The sequence below is a fragment of the Cloeon dipterum genome, chromosome X (genome assembly GCF_949628265.1).
Source record: "Cloeon dipterum chromosome X, ieCloDipt1.1, whole genome shotgun sequence".
Classification (NCBI taxonomy): Eukaryota; Metazoa; Arthropoda; class Insecta; order Ephemeroptera; family Baetidae; genus Cloeon; species Cloeon dipterum.
In genome coordinates this window covers 4805891-4824587 of record NC_088790.1, presented here as the reverse complement: position 1 = coordinate 4824587, position 18697 = coordinate 4805891, and the positions used below count along the sequence as shown (strand labels likewise).

Here is an 18697-nt window from a genome sequence, read left to right as displayed (position 1 = left end):
AATTCGACGCCCGAATAGCTCCGCGCATAATTTTACTGCCTGCCATTAAATCACCTTTGGCGCTGGTCCGCAGGGGGAAGTACAAAATCGAATTGGTTGTATATCAGTATGGTGCTATTTTAATCTAATCGCCCCAAAATATGAGCGAATTTATCTTCTTGAAATGTAAAACTTGCAATTAACGACGGAGCGATTTATTTTTATCACCGAATTGAGAATCCACCTGCTTCCTCTCAGTGCTTAATAGGATTATGAATGATTGCCTTGTGATTTCGCTAACCGAATGTGAAAAATTTATGACTTTTGTGTTACAGCAGCCTAATATTATATTTAATAAAGTGGATATGAACTGAAAATTCCTGAAACATAATTTATGCCTAGTTATTTTAAATATATTCTCTAACAATTTAGAATAAAAGCTCACTCCCCAGGCTGCCGTTTGAATTTTCGAGAAAATCTAGCGGCGAGAACTGTCTTCTTTTCGAAAATCTTGACTGATTTCTCCAGGAGGGAAATTTAGCTCATCATTCCGGCGGATAGTTCGCAAAAAGAGGAATCCAAATCAAGCAAACAGTTTAATATTTCGAGAAATTAGGTTTTTGAATTTTGACTGCTACTCAGTCATGATTTGATTAGTGCACAATGAAGAGATAATTATGTAAATTAAAAAATATATATGTATTTTAAACTGCTAAAATTTAATACAACAGTTCAAATTAAAGTAAATCCTTTATACCTGCTTTTATTTAAAATTATAGAAAAGCTACAAATTTCTCAGGTTATGCCGTTTAAATTTGTGAGAAAATCGACTCCAAATTTTGCATGTCAATCAAGCGGCGAGCGTAAATTGTCTCTCCTGAGTGGAAAATCACGATTCATTTTACAATGAACTACTACTTATGATAAACAAAGAAAAATGTCCTTAATAGTTGGCTTGTAAAGCTCTACTTTAAATTCAGCTTGTGTATTTGCTAACAAACCGACCTGTTATTCATGCTTATACCCATTGAGATGCAAAGCAAAAGGCGTTTTGTTTTTAGCTGCGAGGATGTTTACAGAATCCATAGGAATTAGGAAGGCACCCTGCTCATTTTAGCCGAATGGCAGGATAAATTAAAGACTATTAAGGCAGTAGCTTAAATGTAAATAAGTTGTCTAGCGTGAAACGCAGTGGAATTTTTCACTGCCCGGCGGCGATAAGTGGTGCTGCCGCCTTTTTATGAAGCGTTTCAACGCAAACACACGAGCTTTGTTATTATACTTTGCGAGCGAATATATATCTGCGCAAAGATCAGCACTCGATAATTCAGATTGGCGCGTCCTCGACCAAGTCTTGAGAGCGAGCGAGCGTGTAATAAAGGAGCGACGCCTGATTTGATCGAGCCCGGGCTCCTTTGATGGGCGGCGATATACGCGCTGCTCGATAAGGTGTGAATTTATCGGTCTTTGTCTGTTATTGACGCACCAGGGCAGATCCGCAGGCAAAGGATATTTCAATAGAGCACTGGCTGCATATGAATGCTTTGTCGGGTGTTAAAATTGGATCAAGAAGTGGAGCACTGAGCAATTTGTGACACTCTGTTTGTACGTGACGTTCTCCCGGGAATTATGCATTCACGTATGTGTTAAAACTCAATAAACGTATTGATCCGTCATTGCTACTGGATTATTAATGGCTTTGGTGATTATTATCCGTCAGGTTGTTGTTGTTTTAGCTCACGCAAAATGCGCAATTTGTGTCAGTGAGTGATTACTCATCAACTACAATTCCAGACTGCAAAGGAGTGAATCTGCGTAATTGGATGGGAATCGAGCTGATTTCGCAGCATTTCTCTCTCTCCATTTACTTTTACCCTCCCTTCAAAAGTGTCCTGCAACAAACCCTTCACTACGAAAACCATTAAAAATGAGTCAAATTCAAACCGAAAAAATATATATTGGGCAGTGCTAATAAGGGCACATACCGAGAAGACTAAGTCTTGGTCTGACCAAAAAATAAATATTGCAGTTTTGTCCATCAAATTAATTTTTCCAAACAAAAGTTAGTTTTTTACCAGATGATGGGAATTTTCTGCATTTCCTCACATTCGTTCGTACTGAAACTTACACAAAATTTTGCAGACGAGGGATTTTTTTTTTAAATTAGAGTCAATCTCTATAAAAATAAATTTTCCCGAATTTACACAGTCGACTTTGTTGGGGATTTCTGTTTTCATTATTGTAACTTTCCGCTCTTTCGCTTTTTATTTGTAAATTAAATTATAAACCGATTTGTTACATGTTATTATTCTTCAATTGAGCAACAAAATTAGACAGGCCAGTAATGCAAAACGTCAAAAGATAAAAAAAACAATAGGTTTTCTGTACTGGAGTGAAAAAAGACGAAAATTTGAAGAAGTTTGCTTGTTTTTTTTAGTAATTTAATAACAAAGATTTTAAATTTCTTTTTATCCTCTGCTCAACACTCCCCGGCGTGGGCTATGAGCCCATCGAGTCCCAATAACACACCACCAAGCGAATAACACGGAGCCCGAATGTCCGCAGAGAAGCTTGGGCCCAATTTGGTCATCTTTTCACCACCACGCACCGATTTCTTTTTATTGAAACGCCAGGCGATTATTGTCCCTAAAGCTACTGGAAAGGTGCGAAACCCAGCAAGTGGTGAGTCGGCGCCAGTGTGCGCCCAGCCCGTTGAGCATAGAGCGTTTCGAGTCACTAAATAACCAACCTTTTGCCGTTTCTGACATTAGGTAGCCAATAATATGTAGATCCCTGAAATGCTCAAATATTGCCCATTGCCTTGACAATGAAATCCAACGGATTAAAAAAATCAGCAACTTTATTTGTATTTTTTGAATCGCGGAATGGTTAGGGTGCTTTATTTTTATAGAGCTACTAAATAAAAAAGGAGGCTATTGCAGCAAATTATATAGAAATTTACTCTTTATGATATCCGTTGTTCTGGTCTTTTGCCAAACTCTGCTGAAAACAGTACTTTTCACAGAGAGGAATTGTCAATAAATCCGTTTTGCGGGAGGAAATATTGGTTTTGCCTGCCTGCAAAGGTGTGAGATTTACGGAGACTGGCCGAAATTCATGGCCTGTCAAAAGCACGGGTCACGCCGCTCCAGAGTCGGGCGATAAATTTTGTAAGGCTTCAGCTACACCATCAGTTGGCTCGATAGAAAAATAATCGCTCAGTTGAGCGATTTATTGCAGGTGTCCTCTGGCTTTGTGCCTTATTCTGCTTCGAATGGAAAACCGCTCGCTGCCATTTTAATAAAAGAGATGTCTTTTTATTCCTCTCTGCTGCCAAGTTTTTTAATACGATTTCCTCATTAAGCAACCTGTTGGATAATTACTAAGTTTTTGCGAGCAGTCAGACAAGGGAGTGCCAGCGTCTTTTTTGTGCTCGCTCCAGTAATTTACATCTCGTCACAGTGTGAAAATTTTCCACAGTCTCCACACCATTGTCAGCGCCGCCGAGAGTGCGTCTTGCTGTTAGTTGGATCGATAGTACCTCGTTTTTCCAGCCCAATTGCCACGTGGGAAAGAAAGTTCATCCGAACTCATTTCTTAACACTGGAGAATAGTGGAAAGAACAGCTTTTAATCGTGTTTCATTTTACCGATAATGCGTTGAGAGAATTGCTCACGCGATTCTTTCAGCTGAGTTTGAAGGCTAAATGTTCTCTCCGGCGTGAAATATATTTTTAACTGCATCTAGGAATGGAATCTGCGTTGTACAACGTTGAGAATAAATTTAATAAACTTTCCCGCAGTGCACCACATTTTTGCGCTAGATTCCACAATAACATCGATTTAATGAGAAGTGTTGCAAGACTGCATAGGGAAGAAAAATGTGACTTTCGATGCAGCTGACATTACGAAAGCCGATTTTATTGTTTGAACAGTTAAAATAACTTAGGTTTGTTTTTAAAGGAAAACAAATTACTTACATTTTGCATTTTCAGCTGAAAATTTTTTTTGTGGAATTTTTCAACAATTCTTCTCTACAATCCAATCAGGACCAAATATAAGCTTTACAGAAAAATGGTGAAGTTTTCCTTTTATCAATAAAAATGCCCTCACAAAATTCGGATGATTGTAAATTTTCCCTTGGGTTCCGTTTCAATTTGCGAGGAAACTGGCTTAAAAGTTTTGTTTTCATGCTAATCAAATGGCGATCCCAGAAGGGAAATTTGTCTCATAATTTGAACTGTTGGATAGATTACGACAAGGGAAATCAAAATCAAGCTTAAACCGTTTAATTTTTCGAGAAGTGTGCCAAATTCTGAAATTTAACTGTTATTTATTGTCTTGATTTGAATATTCCACATAGCATAGATAAACTGTGGCTAAATTCCCCGAAAAATATACTCGATGAACTGCTCACTATAGACAAAATTGCAAAATAATAATAACGGTTGGCCTGTAAAGCCCAGAAATACCCAAATTTCTCGGAAAATTAAATTTTTCTCTTGATATCAATTCCTATCTCCAACGGTGTGCGAATTTTGAGGTAAAGTTCCCTCTCAGCGAAATAAAAATCGTATTTTTCAACAAAGAGACAGTTTTCACCGCTTGACTAGCATGCAAACGTTTGATCTGATTTGCTCCGAAATCTGGATTTTTTTGCCATTTCTTTACATCAAAGCAATCGTTTTGCCCAATTTTTCTGCACGTATTTAAATTTATTTCACCATCCATTCCTGGTACTGGCACCACGGCAAGGATGTGTACCAGAATTGGAATTACAAAAAAGTGATTTCCTTAGGGAAATTGCGCGATACAAACCTCTCCGTTGTGACAGGTTGATTAATGTTTGAAGGAGACATCGCTGCATCACGATCGAGAAGCATTTTATTCTAGAGATTAATGCAAGCAGCAGAGAAATAAAACGTCCCTAGAGACCAATTTATTAGTCACATAAGAACATAACGAAAAGATTTAATGTAAATTAAAGGTGAAGCGGCAGAGCATGAAGTTTATTTTCGTTGGAAACGTAGCGGCACTAACAAGATGTTATTATGATGACGGTGATGTGCGAAGCTACGACAAGCTGGTCACGCGAACAAAACGAGAAGTGAACTGCTGCGAGCTACGCAAATGAGGAATGAGGCGCACCCTTTAAGACATATGCAGACCTTTATTTAAAATATAATATTTTTCACGAGTTCTGAAGAGAAAAAAAATCATTAATCTCGTTTACTTTCAACAATATACGCACAATTTGGACGGATTTCCAAGACGTGCAAATCCGCCTGACGACCAAAATTTCCTCGACTCTCAGTTGCAATGCGAAATAGCGCCTTGGCATGTGTCAAAACGAAAAATTCTTCTCGTGGGAGACCAAGTCCCTCGCAACAAGTGAAAAGAAACTTTTCGCTGCTCAGCTCAGCTGCACCGCAGTAATTTGTCAATGTTTCGCAACAATTTTCAGCAAAGCCCAGACCGCAATGCCTTCCTTCTTCCTTTTCTCCAACGAGGGGAGCGAATTGAGAAAAGTCTTTCCAGCTTGATATGCTCGGCGTGAAGGGTAGCAGGGGATTCTTTTATGCAGTGCTCGCAGCGCACGTCTGGGGCATTTAAATGCACATGCGGAATTATACTACTTGCGGCAGGTGATTCGGTCTGGATTTCGCTCTCGCTGCGCTGTTTAGAATGGCGCCGCATTAAAAATTTAGGTCTCCAGGTGCATTTTTATAGGATTGCATGGTGTAAGCAGCAGATTTTTTTTCCTTTTTCCGGAACATGCACAGAATGCAATTTGTGAGCAGAAAATTAATTTTCCCCTCTGCATGCAAAGCTCTGACCTTGAAACAAAAATTATATTTTTATGGTAATGGCTCTGTGAACTAAAAATTTATGTCATTAAAGTGAGTTCTTTTGAAATTGCAGTTATTTCAATACTTAATGGAGCAAGATAAGGAAGAATATATATTTTCAACTTTTGCCAATTTCAAATTAAATGCATGTACATGTATTTTTGATAAGGGAAAGTAACGGCTTTTAGTGGGGTTTAATTTCATTTTTCTAGATTTTTCTTCATTTTGGCTACTTAGAAATTTCGCTGTTAAATAAAAATCAATTTTAATTGGTACTTTTCCTGGAAATCGGGTAGAAGCGTTTTTTATAACAGAAAATACGGACAAAACATTCTGCAGCTCTGCAGAAAAGACGATCGATAATGATTTATAGTCTGCCTTATTCGTGTTCATTTATGGAGACAAGTCTCAGCGCACAGAGAAAAATTGCCAATCACAAATTCAGCACCCTATCAAAAACGTAACGAGTTTTCCCTGTAACGAAAATTCATCGGGTTGGCAGTGTGATTCATGTTCTTGGCGCTTCGGCTTATGAGTTATTAAGTTTGTAATTCTTAGTAAAGAAAGAAAGAAAGTTTGGAAATTAATCTCAATCAAGAAATCCATCTGATCTCTGCACCTTTCCTCTTTTCACTCCGTTTTTTAGGCGCAAGGTGCGCGTGCGACGAAAATTAATCACAGCCTCGAGAAGAACGAACTGACGTTTTATTTGACACAAAAAGTTGAGAGCTTATAACCAGGCCAAGACGAAGGGATACGCGTTTTCACGCACACGCGTCCAAAGAAATTATACAGTGGGCAGCTTGCAAGGTGTCATCCACAGGTGCATGCTGATCTCAATTTAACGCTATGCGAGTGACCAGCGCGCCAACAGCCTCCGTCGCCGCCCGCCTGCCCTGCTAGGTAATATTGGGAGCGAGCGGTGCCATTAGAGAGGCGATTTACGGAGGCCGCCTGCAGAGGACCAATTTGCCGCGACACTTTTTAGGCTCCGCTTATATGTGGGGAGGCAGAATGAGAAATGAAAGGATTATAACATAAATTGCACGAATGGTGGCGTTGCTCTCGGCCATGCATCCCGGCGAAATGAGAGACGGCAACTCAAAATTCATTAAATTACTTTTTAAATTAAAAAAAAGGTTGCAAGACACTCTTATTGAACGTGCGTGCATAAAATAAGTTAATACTCTCCTCTTAATGGAAATGTACAATATTTCAAACTCCCCTTACTTTAATTAGCTCTCGAATTTTAAAAATGCACCTGCCAGATATATCCAGCATTAATTTTTGTCTTACAAGGTAAGAAACATTATTTTATTGGAGGTTGGAATTTTTTATTTGCTTGGAGAGCAAGGTATTGAAATTTTAAATTAATTGTGAAAAGAGATGTCAGCAGGGCCGATTCCTCACGAGTCCTGAGCCATAACTACGGAAAGGGTTTGATTGTGTATTTAGCCAGTCGATAAAGGAAAGCAGGGTCGGTGGTTTCAAATCCATACCTATGGCGATTTATTGATGTCAGATGCGCTGAGAGTATTACACTGCGGCTACCCAAGGGATGAGCAAGGGGGAGAGCTAGAGGTGGCCCAACTTGACCGGTCCGCCGCCAGCAGGAGAAGACCAGAGCCGTCGCGGGTGTGTGTGCGAGCGCTCCCCTCCGTGAGGGGTGGTTGTATAACCTGAGACTCTCCCTCCACGCTCCCCTTTTGGGCGCCCGAATATTTTGCATTGATTGCCTCGTTACAAATAATATTGATCGTAATATCGTCAGGAAAATCCCTGACAAGAGATTAATAATAGCGGAAGTGGTTTGTATTGCAATTTGTAAAATTTATTGATTTGACTTTCCATTTCTGACTGTGAAAAGCAAAAGAGGAATTTAAAATATAATTTTTCTCAATTTATTAATCGGTTTTGAAATAATTTAAATGGTCTGAGCACCATAACGAATACATACATAATTTTCATTGTCTGTTAAACGGAAGAGACACGCTTTTAAAAGTGCCGGAGAAGCGGATTGGAAGCGAAATATGGGATTCGTAAGCGAATTCGGTTCCTGATTTGGGGTTAGAAGCGCGGACGACACATTTGCTTCTCCTCATTGAAGCGTTTTACTCTCTTTGGAACCGTTCTCTTCCACACAGAGTCGATGTGGGAGCGAAGTGGCTCCAAACAGGCGATTCTGGTTCCATTTTCGCATATAAAACCTGAATCGTTCTTTTGTGCTGGCACAAATAGAGGTCAAGCTCAATTTTTCAATTTTAAATTAGATTGCTGGAGCCAAAGATCAAATAAGAAATTTATATAGGTTCGTGTTAGTAAAAATAAAATCTCGCAAAGCGTTACTTCCTACTTAATTTTAATTATAATAAAGTAATGAAAACTAAAATTTGATTCAAGTGTTAAAAGTTTTGCTTTCCAATTGAATTAATCTTGAAAGCTATTTGCTAATGAGATAAATCCCCCTGTGGCAACCATACTGACAACGAGACGGTAATGGTCTAAATTATCCTCCGTGCGGAGAATTCTCAGAATCGTTTAATAATATTCCCGCCAGTAAAGCATGGATTTAGCAGATTAGTTTACATTATAATGAAATGCAAATACCATTCAATGGTTCGCTTGTCAGCTCTCTTGGTTGATTGTAACTCCACCACGTCGACCTTGCGTTTCCAATAGTTAAATGGGGCAAAAAATTATTGAAAATCTAGGCTCGCGGCGGACAAGGCGCTGGCAGTTCGTCGGCGCGTCAAAATTAAACTATAAATAGCGTCTGCGTGTGTGTGAAAATGAGCCATTCATTCGACGCGGCGGCAATTTGTTTGCGATAAGTGCGCGGCCGCGAAATACGAAACAAGTAAACGCCGACGGCTCTGTTGGTTTTCGGCATACATCGAATGGCTGGTTGCTCCTCATTTTCGCTTCCCACGTACATGTAATAATCACCGCGTCGCACTCGAGGCTCTCACTTGATGCGAATTGATTTCGGGCCTGCCGTGGAAGGATAATTGACGGGGGCACGTCGCTGGAAACGCGATACAAGGAATTAACGCCAAATACGCACCCGGAATATTTAATCTAGTTAACGAGAGCCCAAGCAACGCCCAGTGTCTGCGCGCTTCGGGGCCAAACTTCTAATTCTCGACCGGGTCCCTTTTCCTGTCCCAAACTTGGACTCCTCCTCACCTCTGGCACGTCGCAACAGATACAATTACATCCACCGAGATTAGGAAAGTGTAAAAAATCGAATTAGTCAATATTTGTTAACCATTTAAGTAAAATGTTGTTTAAAAATCAATTTTGACCAGACAAATCGGGTTTTTATTTTTTTGCCAAATACCACCAATGAAATAGCTGCGAGTTTAATTTTCTTTTGACACGACAAATAATCGATTTCCACGAGTGAACCGTTGGAAAAAAATGGCTGACTTATTATTCTGTAATTTTTGATATTAAAAAAACACGTTTACCAGATTCTCTCTGAGCAGTGACCAATGGAAGAAGGCTTAACTCACGGGATTTTGAATTGGGGGGCGAGGTTCCCGGGTAATTTAAAAAATAAGGCGTGGCACGTGTCGCACAGCGCGTGAAAATCACAGAATTTCACATTTCCATTGAGATTTATGGCTGCAATCTATTTAATTTTGTGGTTTTAGAAAATATCATCGATTTTAAATGCCTCTCAATCTGCTTAAAATCAATAAAAGGTATCGTTTTTGCCAGTTTCGCACAGCCCTTTTGATTTGTAGTTTAGAAAGACGATCCGTGTTTAATGCGCACCGGCGTGAAACTTGATTGGGCCTAAATTTCATTAGATTCTTGGAATGCGTTGAGTTGAACATCCCCTCCTGCTCTTCTCGCGGTTTAATATCAAACTGTTGCCAAGTAGACTAGGGCGGATGAATTTCAACCCCTGTCAGTTGATATCAAAGTTCAATATTTGAATACTCCACTTGTTGAGCGGCTGTGAAAATTTAATGAATTTAGTTCTGCGTTGTTTCGTATTAATTTTACTCGTGGGAAGATTGCAATAAGAAAGACGCAGAAAATTTGAAATTTACGAGCTCCAAGAAAAATATTAACACAAATTTGCAGAGGAATTTTTCTCGCAAATTGTTCAATATTTGCAGTGCTGACGTCAACTGATAAAAAGATATGGCAAAGGATATATTTTCTGACAGTTGGAAAAGGCTCATCAGCAGAGGGAGAGACGCCCGCTTTTTTCTGCTGCCAATTTTCTCGCCCCCGCGTCAATGATTTGATTTGGGAACCGCACTCACCCTGTGTAGCAAGTCCACAAGGATAATTAAGCCGCAGCAGTGACAGTGTAATTTCTCGCATCTGGCCAATCCGTCGCTGACGAAGTTTTACACGTATAGTGCTGGGTGGATTTCGTCTCTGTGACATCACTGACGAGTAAAAAGGATCGATTTTCTCTCTCAAGCCAATTTTATCGCTACCGCTGCAGACATACAGCACTAAATTGAGGCAAAAACACTTTAATTTCATGCACGGGAAGCATGTAATAAATTAAATCGTTTTTTTAACTTTCTGCTAATTATCTAAACCATCAGCTTCGGTTTTTTTAAACTAAAAATCCCTTGCAGAAAGCTTTAAGTTTCTCATCAGTATTAATTTAGCTTTAGTGTGTTTATCTCCCAAGCAGGATGTTATTCCAAAAGGCGTAAAAAAGTGCGCATACGCAAAACTAAATTCGTCTGCTCTTGAGTTAAGTGAGTTGCCTCCTGCAAAAACAATTATACGCAACGGCTTAGTCTTTTTGCACCTCCTGCTGCGTTTGTTTAGCGGTGGAGCTTGATGCGCCTAATTTATTTTGAACGGAGGAGAGCTCGGTGGCTGCCTTAAACACGGTGAGTAGCTAAAGGAATTAAGGGAGGAAAGTTGCTTAGTGCTTCGAGATAAGGCTGCGAATAAATGCATTCGACGGTAGAGCAAAGGGCACGAGGATGACGTTATCTGCTTAAACGTGCTCCTTCTCTAACGGCTGGCTACTTTCTTGTAAAATGCTGGAAAATCCTCTTTGTTTTAAAAGTTCATTTCCTAATTCGAATTTATTCCTTTCTAAGCTTCTGTTATTCACTGGGCGTGCCTTATTAATAAAATAAAAGTTAAGTGTCCGCCTAGATAACGATTTCATTATCCCTGAATTTATTCAATGGAAAAATCGGAATTAGGGCTCTCAATGGCTTGGAAAAAGACAGAGATAAAAACACTGTTAGTAATTCATCAATCACTTTATGTTTTTATACAAACTCATTTCCATAGAAACAGTGAAAGTACCAATCTAATAGCGACCAGCAGGTAAATAATGTTTTTCCAGTATTCCCGGGCTTTTTGCCTCGCTTGCTGGACCACTTGACAAAGAAAAGCCAGGGTGAAGCACGTGCCACCTCAATAGCTGCTGCCTGCTCTACCTGGTTGACAAAACTGAGAAAAAAAGCTTTCACTGGAGAAATGTATACGATTCACCATGGAATTGCCAAAAAAGCCTTTCCACGAAGCAAAATAAGAGAAAAGAAAATGGGCAAAGTATGGAAGACTTGCTTTTTACAAAAGATCAGTTGTGCAAATAAATGAACAGCAATGAGACCTGTAGCAGCCGTTTTTAGCTTTTGGTTCGCTGACTTCTGAATTCGACATTTTACAACAACATGTCGAGGGGTGCGCAACCAGTCCAATCGCATTGCGCTCTATTGATTTCGGTGTTTTCATCAACATCCTGTCTCTCTTCATACAACACTTTTATTTTGATTTGAAATATTGCACAAATTCACATTCGTTGCGGCAAACAGAGAATGTGACTGTGATAGCGACGATTCCCTGGGAACAGTATCCCAATAACTGCAGTTCGTTGCCAAACATTTTTTCCTAATTTACAGAATTTTTCTTTGCGCCATATGAGCTCGGTCTTGATAAAATTGTTGACCTATTAAACGCCCAGAACCATATTTTTCACTTTCAATTAGTATTTAAATACATTCATGTTCTAGCATGTCATTAAAAAGGTAAATATGCACACGATGAGTGACAAAAATTGTTTTGTTTTGTTTTTGTTACTATTGTCACCTCTAAATCTCTTGTTCCAAAAATCAGAATTGCAAAAACTGCACACCACTCGACTCGTCTCAATCTCTCCTAGACTACCAAAGGGTTTCAAGGGTGATCAACCATTCAACCCTTAACCCACTTCCAGCCCGTGCATTGCAGTAACGGTAAAAATCGCGTAACTTTCAGCTAACTTATTCTCAGATCATAACCCTCATCTTAAATTGATAAAAATCTACCACCTTTTACCGTCTATAGAGAATGATAAAGTTAAAAATATAAAGTTAAAGAGCAGAAACAGAAATGTCATAGCATTTTTAATTATGTTTTTTTCTATGGACATAGAAAAATGGCAAATTGGGCGTGGTGGTTAGATCACCCCAAAAACCCATTGACCATCTAGGGGAGGGGAAGGGAAGTCAAACAGTAATTAGTTTTTGTAATTCTGATGACGTAAACCTGATTTTAGCGATTGCAATGCTGATATAAAATTGAAAAGTTTTATTTGTTGGTAATTTTGGAAAGGCCTAATCTCGGGTTCTGACTGTCAGAATTGCAAAACATGCACACCGCTCGACTCGTATCAACCTCTCCTAGACAGCTGAGGGGTTTTAAGGGTGATCAACCCTCAACCCCATTTCACACTATATGTATATTTGCATTATCGAAAAACTGGACCGCTATACTAATTAGACTTTGATTTTAGCTAAAAACGTTACATTTTTAAGATTTCCCTGCACTTTGTGCCACGCCTTCTTTTTTAATTTTCAGGTGAGCCACACTCCTATATCATTTTTGCACAACCCTAGAAAAACCTACAGTTAAATTTGAGCTAGATAAATATATTAATTTGCTGTCGAGACAAAACGCTCCATTGGTCGCCCAGTCGCGTTTATTAATTGAATCTAATTCGTAATCTTTATTGCCATTTTCCATTAGAATTTATTGAATCTGGGCCACTGAGGTTGGGACGCTCGTCGCGCTATATGCAAATACAGTGAGAGAAGCTAATGGACTTCACTTCCAATTAGCAGGCAAAGGTGCAGAATCTCGCCCGGTGTGTGTTAATGTCATTTTACGACCATTCTGTTATTTATGACTTAATTAAAATTCGCGTTCAATTAATTGAGATTACATTAGCTCTACATGGCATGCATAATGGAGAGCAGATGGTGCGAAAAGCCTTGAACAATTTTGATCTAGAAAATGAAATACTGGTAAAAATATTACAAACTCATCAGTAAAACCAAGCTTGTTGGTGTTTCCTGTTATAGTTAATGAGGTAGCGTGGCCGAGCGGTCCAAGGCGCTGGTTTAAGGCACCAGTCTCTTCGGGGGCGTGGGTTCGAATCCCACCGCTGCCAACTGTTTTGCCTCCGGCGTCTTAAAATTGGTGGAAATTTCACGGGAAAGATCAACCCAGGCTATTTCAGCTAATTAGGAAGGCAAATATATATTTTTAATAGTGATTGAAATTGAATGGCATAAACACTCGCACAATCGACACAATCAGTGTATTTTGGTGGAATGACGTACACATCAAACATTTCATTGAATTATCCAATTTCGTCGATTGTTATATTTAATGAAATATGCACAAATGAGATTAGAGCAGACGCTTTAGATACAATAATAGAGCTATAATTTGGCGCAGTGCCATACGCAACGTATAAATACACATTCACACAGCTTCATCGGGGAGCCAGCCAGCCAGCTAGTGGGAAAGCGTTTAACTTGTAGGCCTGTCCCACCGGGCGCTATACATACAATATTTATTTGCCCTGCTAACAAGAATTTAATTAGTTTGGTCGGCTGCCGCGCTGAAACGTTGGCTCCTGAAACAAACGATGCCATCCAGCAGATAAGGCTAATTACAAAGCATCTCGAATTAGCCTAGAGTGCAGCGGTGCGACCTGCCTTAACGTGGCTGCGGGACCACCCAGCATCTAGAAGCTCTCGCAAATTGTCGGTTTTTGCGGGCTTCTATGCTTTTTGTCTGTGTTCTAAATATTTTCTCCGTCATGCGCTCACAACAAAGGTAGCGACTTGGCTCCTTTAAACTCTTCATGACTGCGAAACGTGCTTCCTCTTGCGCTCAACAAAGCAGGCGAGAGCGTGCTATAAATTTTCTGAAATCCCGTCTTGAATTACGCAGAACTAATTAATATAGTAGGAGGAACAAAGAGAATGCGATATATGGAGCTGTGAGTATTACGCATGATTTTGAGCTAAAGAGGATGCAACATCTTGGCTTGAATTGATTTTGCACAGTGAATTTTTGATAAAAGTTGCAGTTAAGTTGGCATGCTTTTTAAATGTTCAGGATTGTCTCTCTAATGGAAATCTCATTAAATTTCGCAACAAAGAGTTTCCCCAGAATGTGTTATGCACCGTTGGACATAATCTCAACGAGAGAAAATCTGGTCTAGCGTTGCAAATTTCGGAGAAAATTCGCTAAATTTGAATTTTATAACTATACAGCAAAGTTTTCCTGATTGTTTGCATATTATAGAAAAACAAAACAACTGCTCATTGTAGCCATTGTTGGATGCAATAAACAGTTGATCGATAAACAATTTGTTCTACAATTTGCAATAATCGAAAAAGGACGATACAATAGAAAAAAATTTCTTGGCAGATTTCGATTCCTCTCGTCAAGATATGTATTTTCAACAGTGTATGACACTTTTTGGGGAAACTCTTTGTTGTGAAATAAAATCAGATTTCAAGAACGGAGACAGTTCTTACCATTTGAAGGGCATTCTAACTTTGCAGCCTCTTTCAATAATTTACACTGCTTCTTAAAATTAAGTCAATTTTGGCTTCAACTAAATTCTAAGGGTCATGCATTGGCAACAACAATTTTTAAGAATATTTCAGTATCAATCCTCTTTAACTGGACCCGTCATTCACTTTTGATACAAACTTAATTATTATTTTTTGTCAAATATTGCAATCAAACTTCAATCAGTATTACTCAGAAAAATATAGATTATTTTCCTTTTAAATCCCATCACTAAAGATAATTAAATTCTAAGAGACTCTTTGTCAGCGCACTGATTAATTTGAATAGAGCCGATGATGAGGCTCTCGTCAGTCGAACAAATGAACTCCATTCACGGAACGGCCAAAAAACTGTTTTTATGTTATAGGGGTGGATAGAGGTTGAGCTGATGTTTCAATCAACTCGGCAGTGGTAAGCTTTTTTGCTCGAGTTCACTGATAATTGTTCCACGAAGCGTTTGGATTTGGCGCACGAGGGCGAAAATGAAGAAGGCAATTTTATCAGTAGCCCGATGTCAGCAGCGTTCGCCCAAACATGACTGCGTAGCTCTATTGTTTGCTCAACTCCAATAGCAACGTTTATTGTCTTTTCCACTCAACCCTTCAAATTTTCTATATCAAGCAGCATCACAGAGGAAAATGATTTGTTACAGCGCCTTTCCTGGCCTCTGAACAACTCCCCTTCTGCTCTCTAAGGATCATTTTCTTCTGCCTCCTCTTCCAATGCTCTTATCTTTTTACCATAAGGTAATGTTGGTTGGGAAATTTTGACAGTTCGACTATTTTTATCTTCACCGTTCAATCGCAATAAAATAACCTTGAATTATGTGATTTGACACATATATTACTTCAACCAATGTAAAAATCATTTAACACCGTCTAAACCAATGCTTTAGTTCTATTTCCAAAATCAGGTCTTTTTGTGCTCAAGGAATAATAATTTTTGTTGAAATTTTCACAACAAAATGTATATTTTTAACATATTTTTTGGACCTTTTTCCTTGATGGAAGAATCCGAAAATGCGAGTGACACATACACTTTGTATTATTATTAAAATAAATAGCTTTATTTTTTTAATTTTATTTATAAATAAAAATCCAGCCTCTACCATACATTAAATTACATAAAATAATTAAAAAAAGACCTAAAGAATTATCTCGAATGGACAAAGAATAAATCGATTTTTAATTTGTCAAATTGATTTTCAAAATATTCTTGAGGTCAAATTCAAGATGTTACGGGAATAAAGGTATGAAATTTAAAAAAAAAAACAGTATTACGTCACGACAGATTTAAATCATAGCCCATTTTGGATTTGCATTTTTGAATAAATTCCCAATACGGTGATTGCAATAAAGTCTCACAGTGGTTCTCTCATACCAATAAATATTATTTTATAATGTTTTGTGATTTTATTTAAATAAGTGATATGTAACACGTCCAATAATTTATTTATATTGATAAAAAGAGTTAGAAAGGTTTGTTGGCCAGACTGTCGAAAAATTAAAATAAAATTTAACTCTCATGCAAACAAAATTAATTGAATGGAAGGGTTTAATTACTGTCTAGGAATCCTACACGTGTAAATGGATCGCTGTCGTGCCTATACATAGATTAAAATCAAATTGTTAGCAGCGCAGAGCGATTAATCGCAAATTGAAAACTAATTATGGAGGCAGCGATCAATAATCAGATAGGTAGGAGAAGTGTTTGGATTCACGCCTCATTATTTCGGCTGGACCAAATCTGGCTCGTTTTTATAATCTGCAGATCTAATCAGCAAATAATCCGCCTGTTTACATTGCCCATACCAATGGCTTTTGCTCATTAACTGCTCGTAGCTTTCAAGGAGGAAGACTTTGCGTGCCGAATATCTAATTTGCTCGGTCTTAAAGCCTTTTTGAACTTTTTTTTTATCCTGCCGGCTTTCCACGGCAAAATGCTTAATTATTGAGAATTATAACCTTGATCGAAAACTTCATCAGAGGGTTGCGAGGAAAATCTTGGCTGTGATCTAAAAAGTTATTAAAACCGCCAAAGTGCTCCCTTTGGTTTTAATTTGCCGATGAAGAGGAGCAAACTGTGCTTGCTAAAAGAAAAAACACGTGGATCTCTTTTCCTGAGCATGTGAACGTCTCAAACTAAAATCTTTAGCAAAACATGATGGCAGCGGTGGGATTCGAACCCACGCCCCCGAAGAGACTGGTGCCTTAAACCAGCGCCTTAGACCGCTCGGCCACGCTACCGTTGTGGCGCCAATTCCAAGCCACTAAAAACATTATAGTAAGTTGGATCTGAAAAGCATTTTATAATGCTCCTTAGCTTCTATCAGACTTAAACGTGTTTTTCAGCACAATTTAGTTTGAAATATATACATAATATTATGTCTTTATTATGGTTCCTCAGGGCTATTTTGCCCCAATTTAAAATAAATTTATACTCATGTTACTCATTTATTTCATTTTCTAAGGGTGTTGAAAGGGGTTTGCACTCTTTTATTTATTTTCAGGTACCTAGGGGAGGTTATGACGAGTGAAGTGTGCGGTTTATGTAAATCTGATGCTTGGAAGTCAAGTTGTGGTGAAAAACGTCTTTTCTTATGGAGTCCGCCGTAATAAAAACCGGCGGCGTGTGTCAACTACATCTTCTCGAGTTCTAAGAGTCACATTTACAAAAATAAAAAATACCTTTTTTACTCGATTCATCCCATGATGTGTAGAAGTGGTTTAAGGACGCTAAACGCTCAACTCCGCTTCCCAGAGAGGTGCAATCCTGTGCACTGCAATCAATAAAAATTACAATTTCAAGTTTTTTTATCGTGAGTTTTAAGAGTTGAGGAGTTTGCACCGTTAAACTGCATTGGCTATCTGAACAAAGTCAATAATGGTGTTCGGTTTTGGCAATTCTGATGCTTAGAAATTGAGATTTGGGAGTTGAAACATTTTTCAAAAATCCAAAAAGCGAATATTTTTTGTTTTTAGTTTTAAATAAAAGATAATACCATCATCGACTATTCCAGATGTTAGTCATTTCCAGCCTTTTTTTGCGCTCTACAAGATGGCAATATCAAAATTTAAAACTAGAATACACCTATTTTCAAATTCAGTTTTTTTTAAAATTCGATTTAGTGACCTTGACCCATGTCCTACCTCATTGAGATAAAAGGAAAAGCTTTTCAATTTGACGAGATGAGCTTTTCAATTTGACGAGATGAGTTCTAAAGTTCCAGATAGTTTGTTGAGCGACCAGTCTAAACTGATTCGGAGAAAACTCCTAACTTCCAAATCTTTGACATTTAAGAGCCTGTTAAATCCGCACATGCAAGGGAAACTCGGGGTATTTCTCCTTGGATTCCTCAAATTTTCTCCAGATTCTAATAAATTTAAAAAAAAAAATTAATTTGGTTTGTGCCTTAAATTGTACATGCAAGTTTAGATGATTGAAATCTCTTTTAAATTATGCAAATTTTAATTTCACGATTTGAGTATCGTTTTCACGCGGAAGACGTAATAATCTGTTGTTCCACAAAAGCTCGTACCAATTTAATTCAATTTCCCCAGTTGGAATGTAGTCCAGCAGCAGTGTGTAACAGTAGCAGATGATCAAGTAGATGAGATGTTAATTCAGACTTGCAAAAAATCACGGCTTACATTACATCTTTGGCCCCTCAGCTGTTGAGACTTTTCAGGCAAATTGCTGTAATTTGCATATCACTAAATTAGAGTGTATTTTGTTTCAAATGATTTTATGCTAGGCAGACGACGAGAAAAAAATTGGGTCATAACTCCTAAGATGATATTAACAAACGACCTGGACGGCAGTGTTGGTCAGTTTTATTAAGTGCCATCGCCCGTAACACTCGGCCCGAGTCATTACTGCGCTGATTACTATTATGCTTCGCGGCCGGATCGCCGCGTATTATGCGCTGCTGACCACTCTGTAATTAACCGCGGTGAAAAGTGGGCAAAAAAGCAAATAACTGTCCACTTTAATTTAATATTCTGCAACAATTCTTGTCAC

General features: G+C 38.5%; 1 protein-coding gene and 2 non-coding genes across 3 annotated transcripts in view; 2 read left to right on the top strand and 1 right to left on the bottom strand.

The window, feature by feature from the left end:
* The window catches only part of LOC135946563 (CXXC-type zinc finger protein 1-like), a 176827-nt gene that overhangs the window by 68702 nt on the left and 89428 nt on the right, over positions 1–18697 (top strand). The window lies entirely within an intron of this gene.
* Positions 13175–13256, top strand: TRNAL-AAG (transfer RNA leucine (anticodon AAG)). The gene has a single exon. It is a non-coding gene; the product is annotated as a tRNA-Leu (tRNA).
* TRNAL-AAG (transfer RNA leucine (anticodon AAG)) lies at positions 16842–16923 on the bottom strand. The gene has a single exon. It is a non-coding gene; the product is annotated as a tRNA-Leu (tRNA).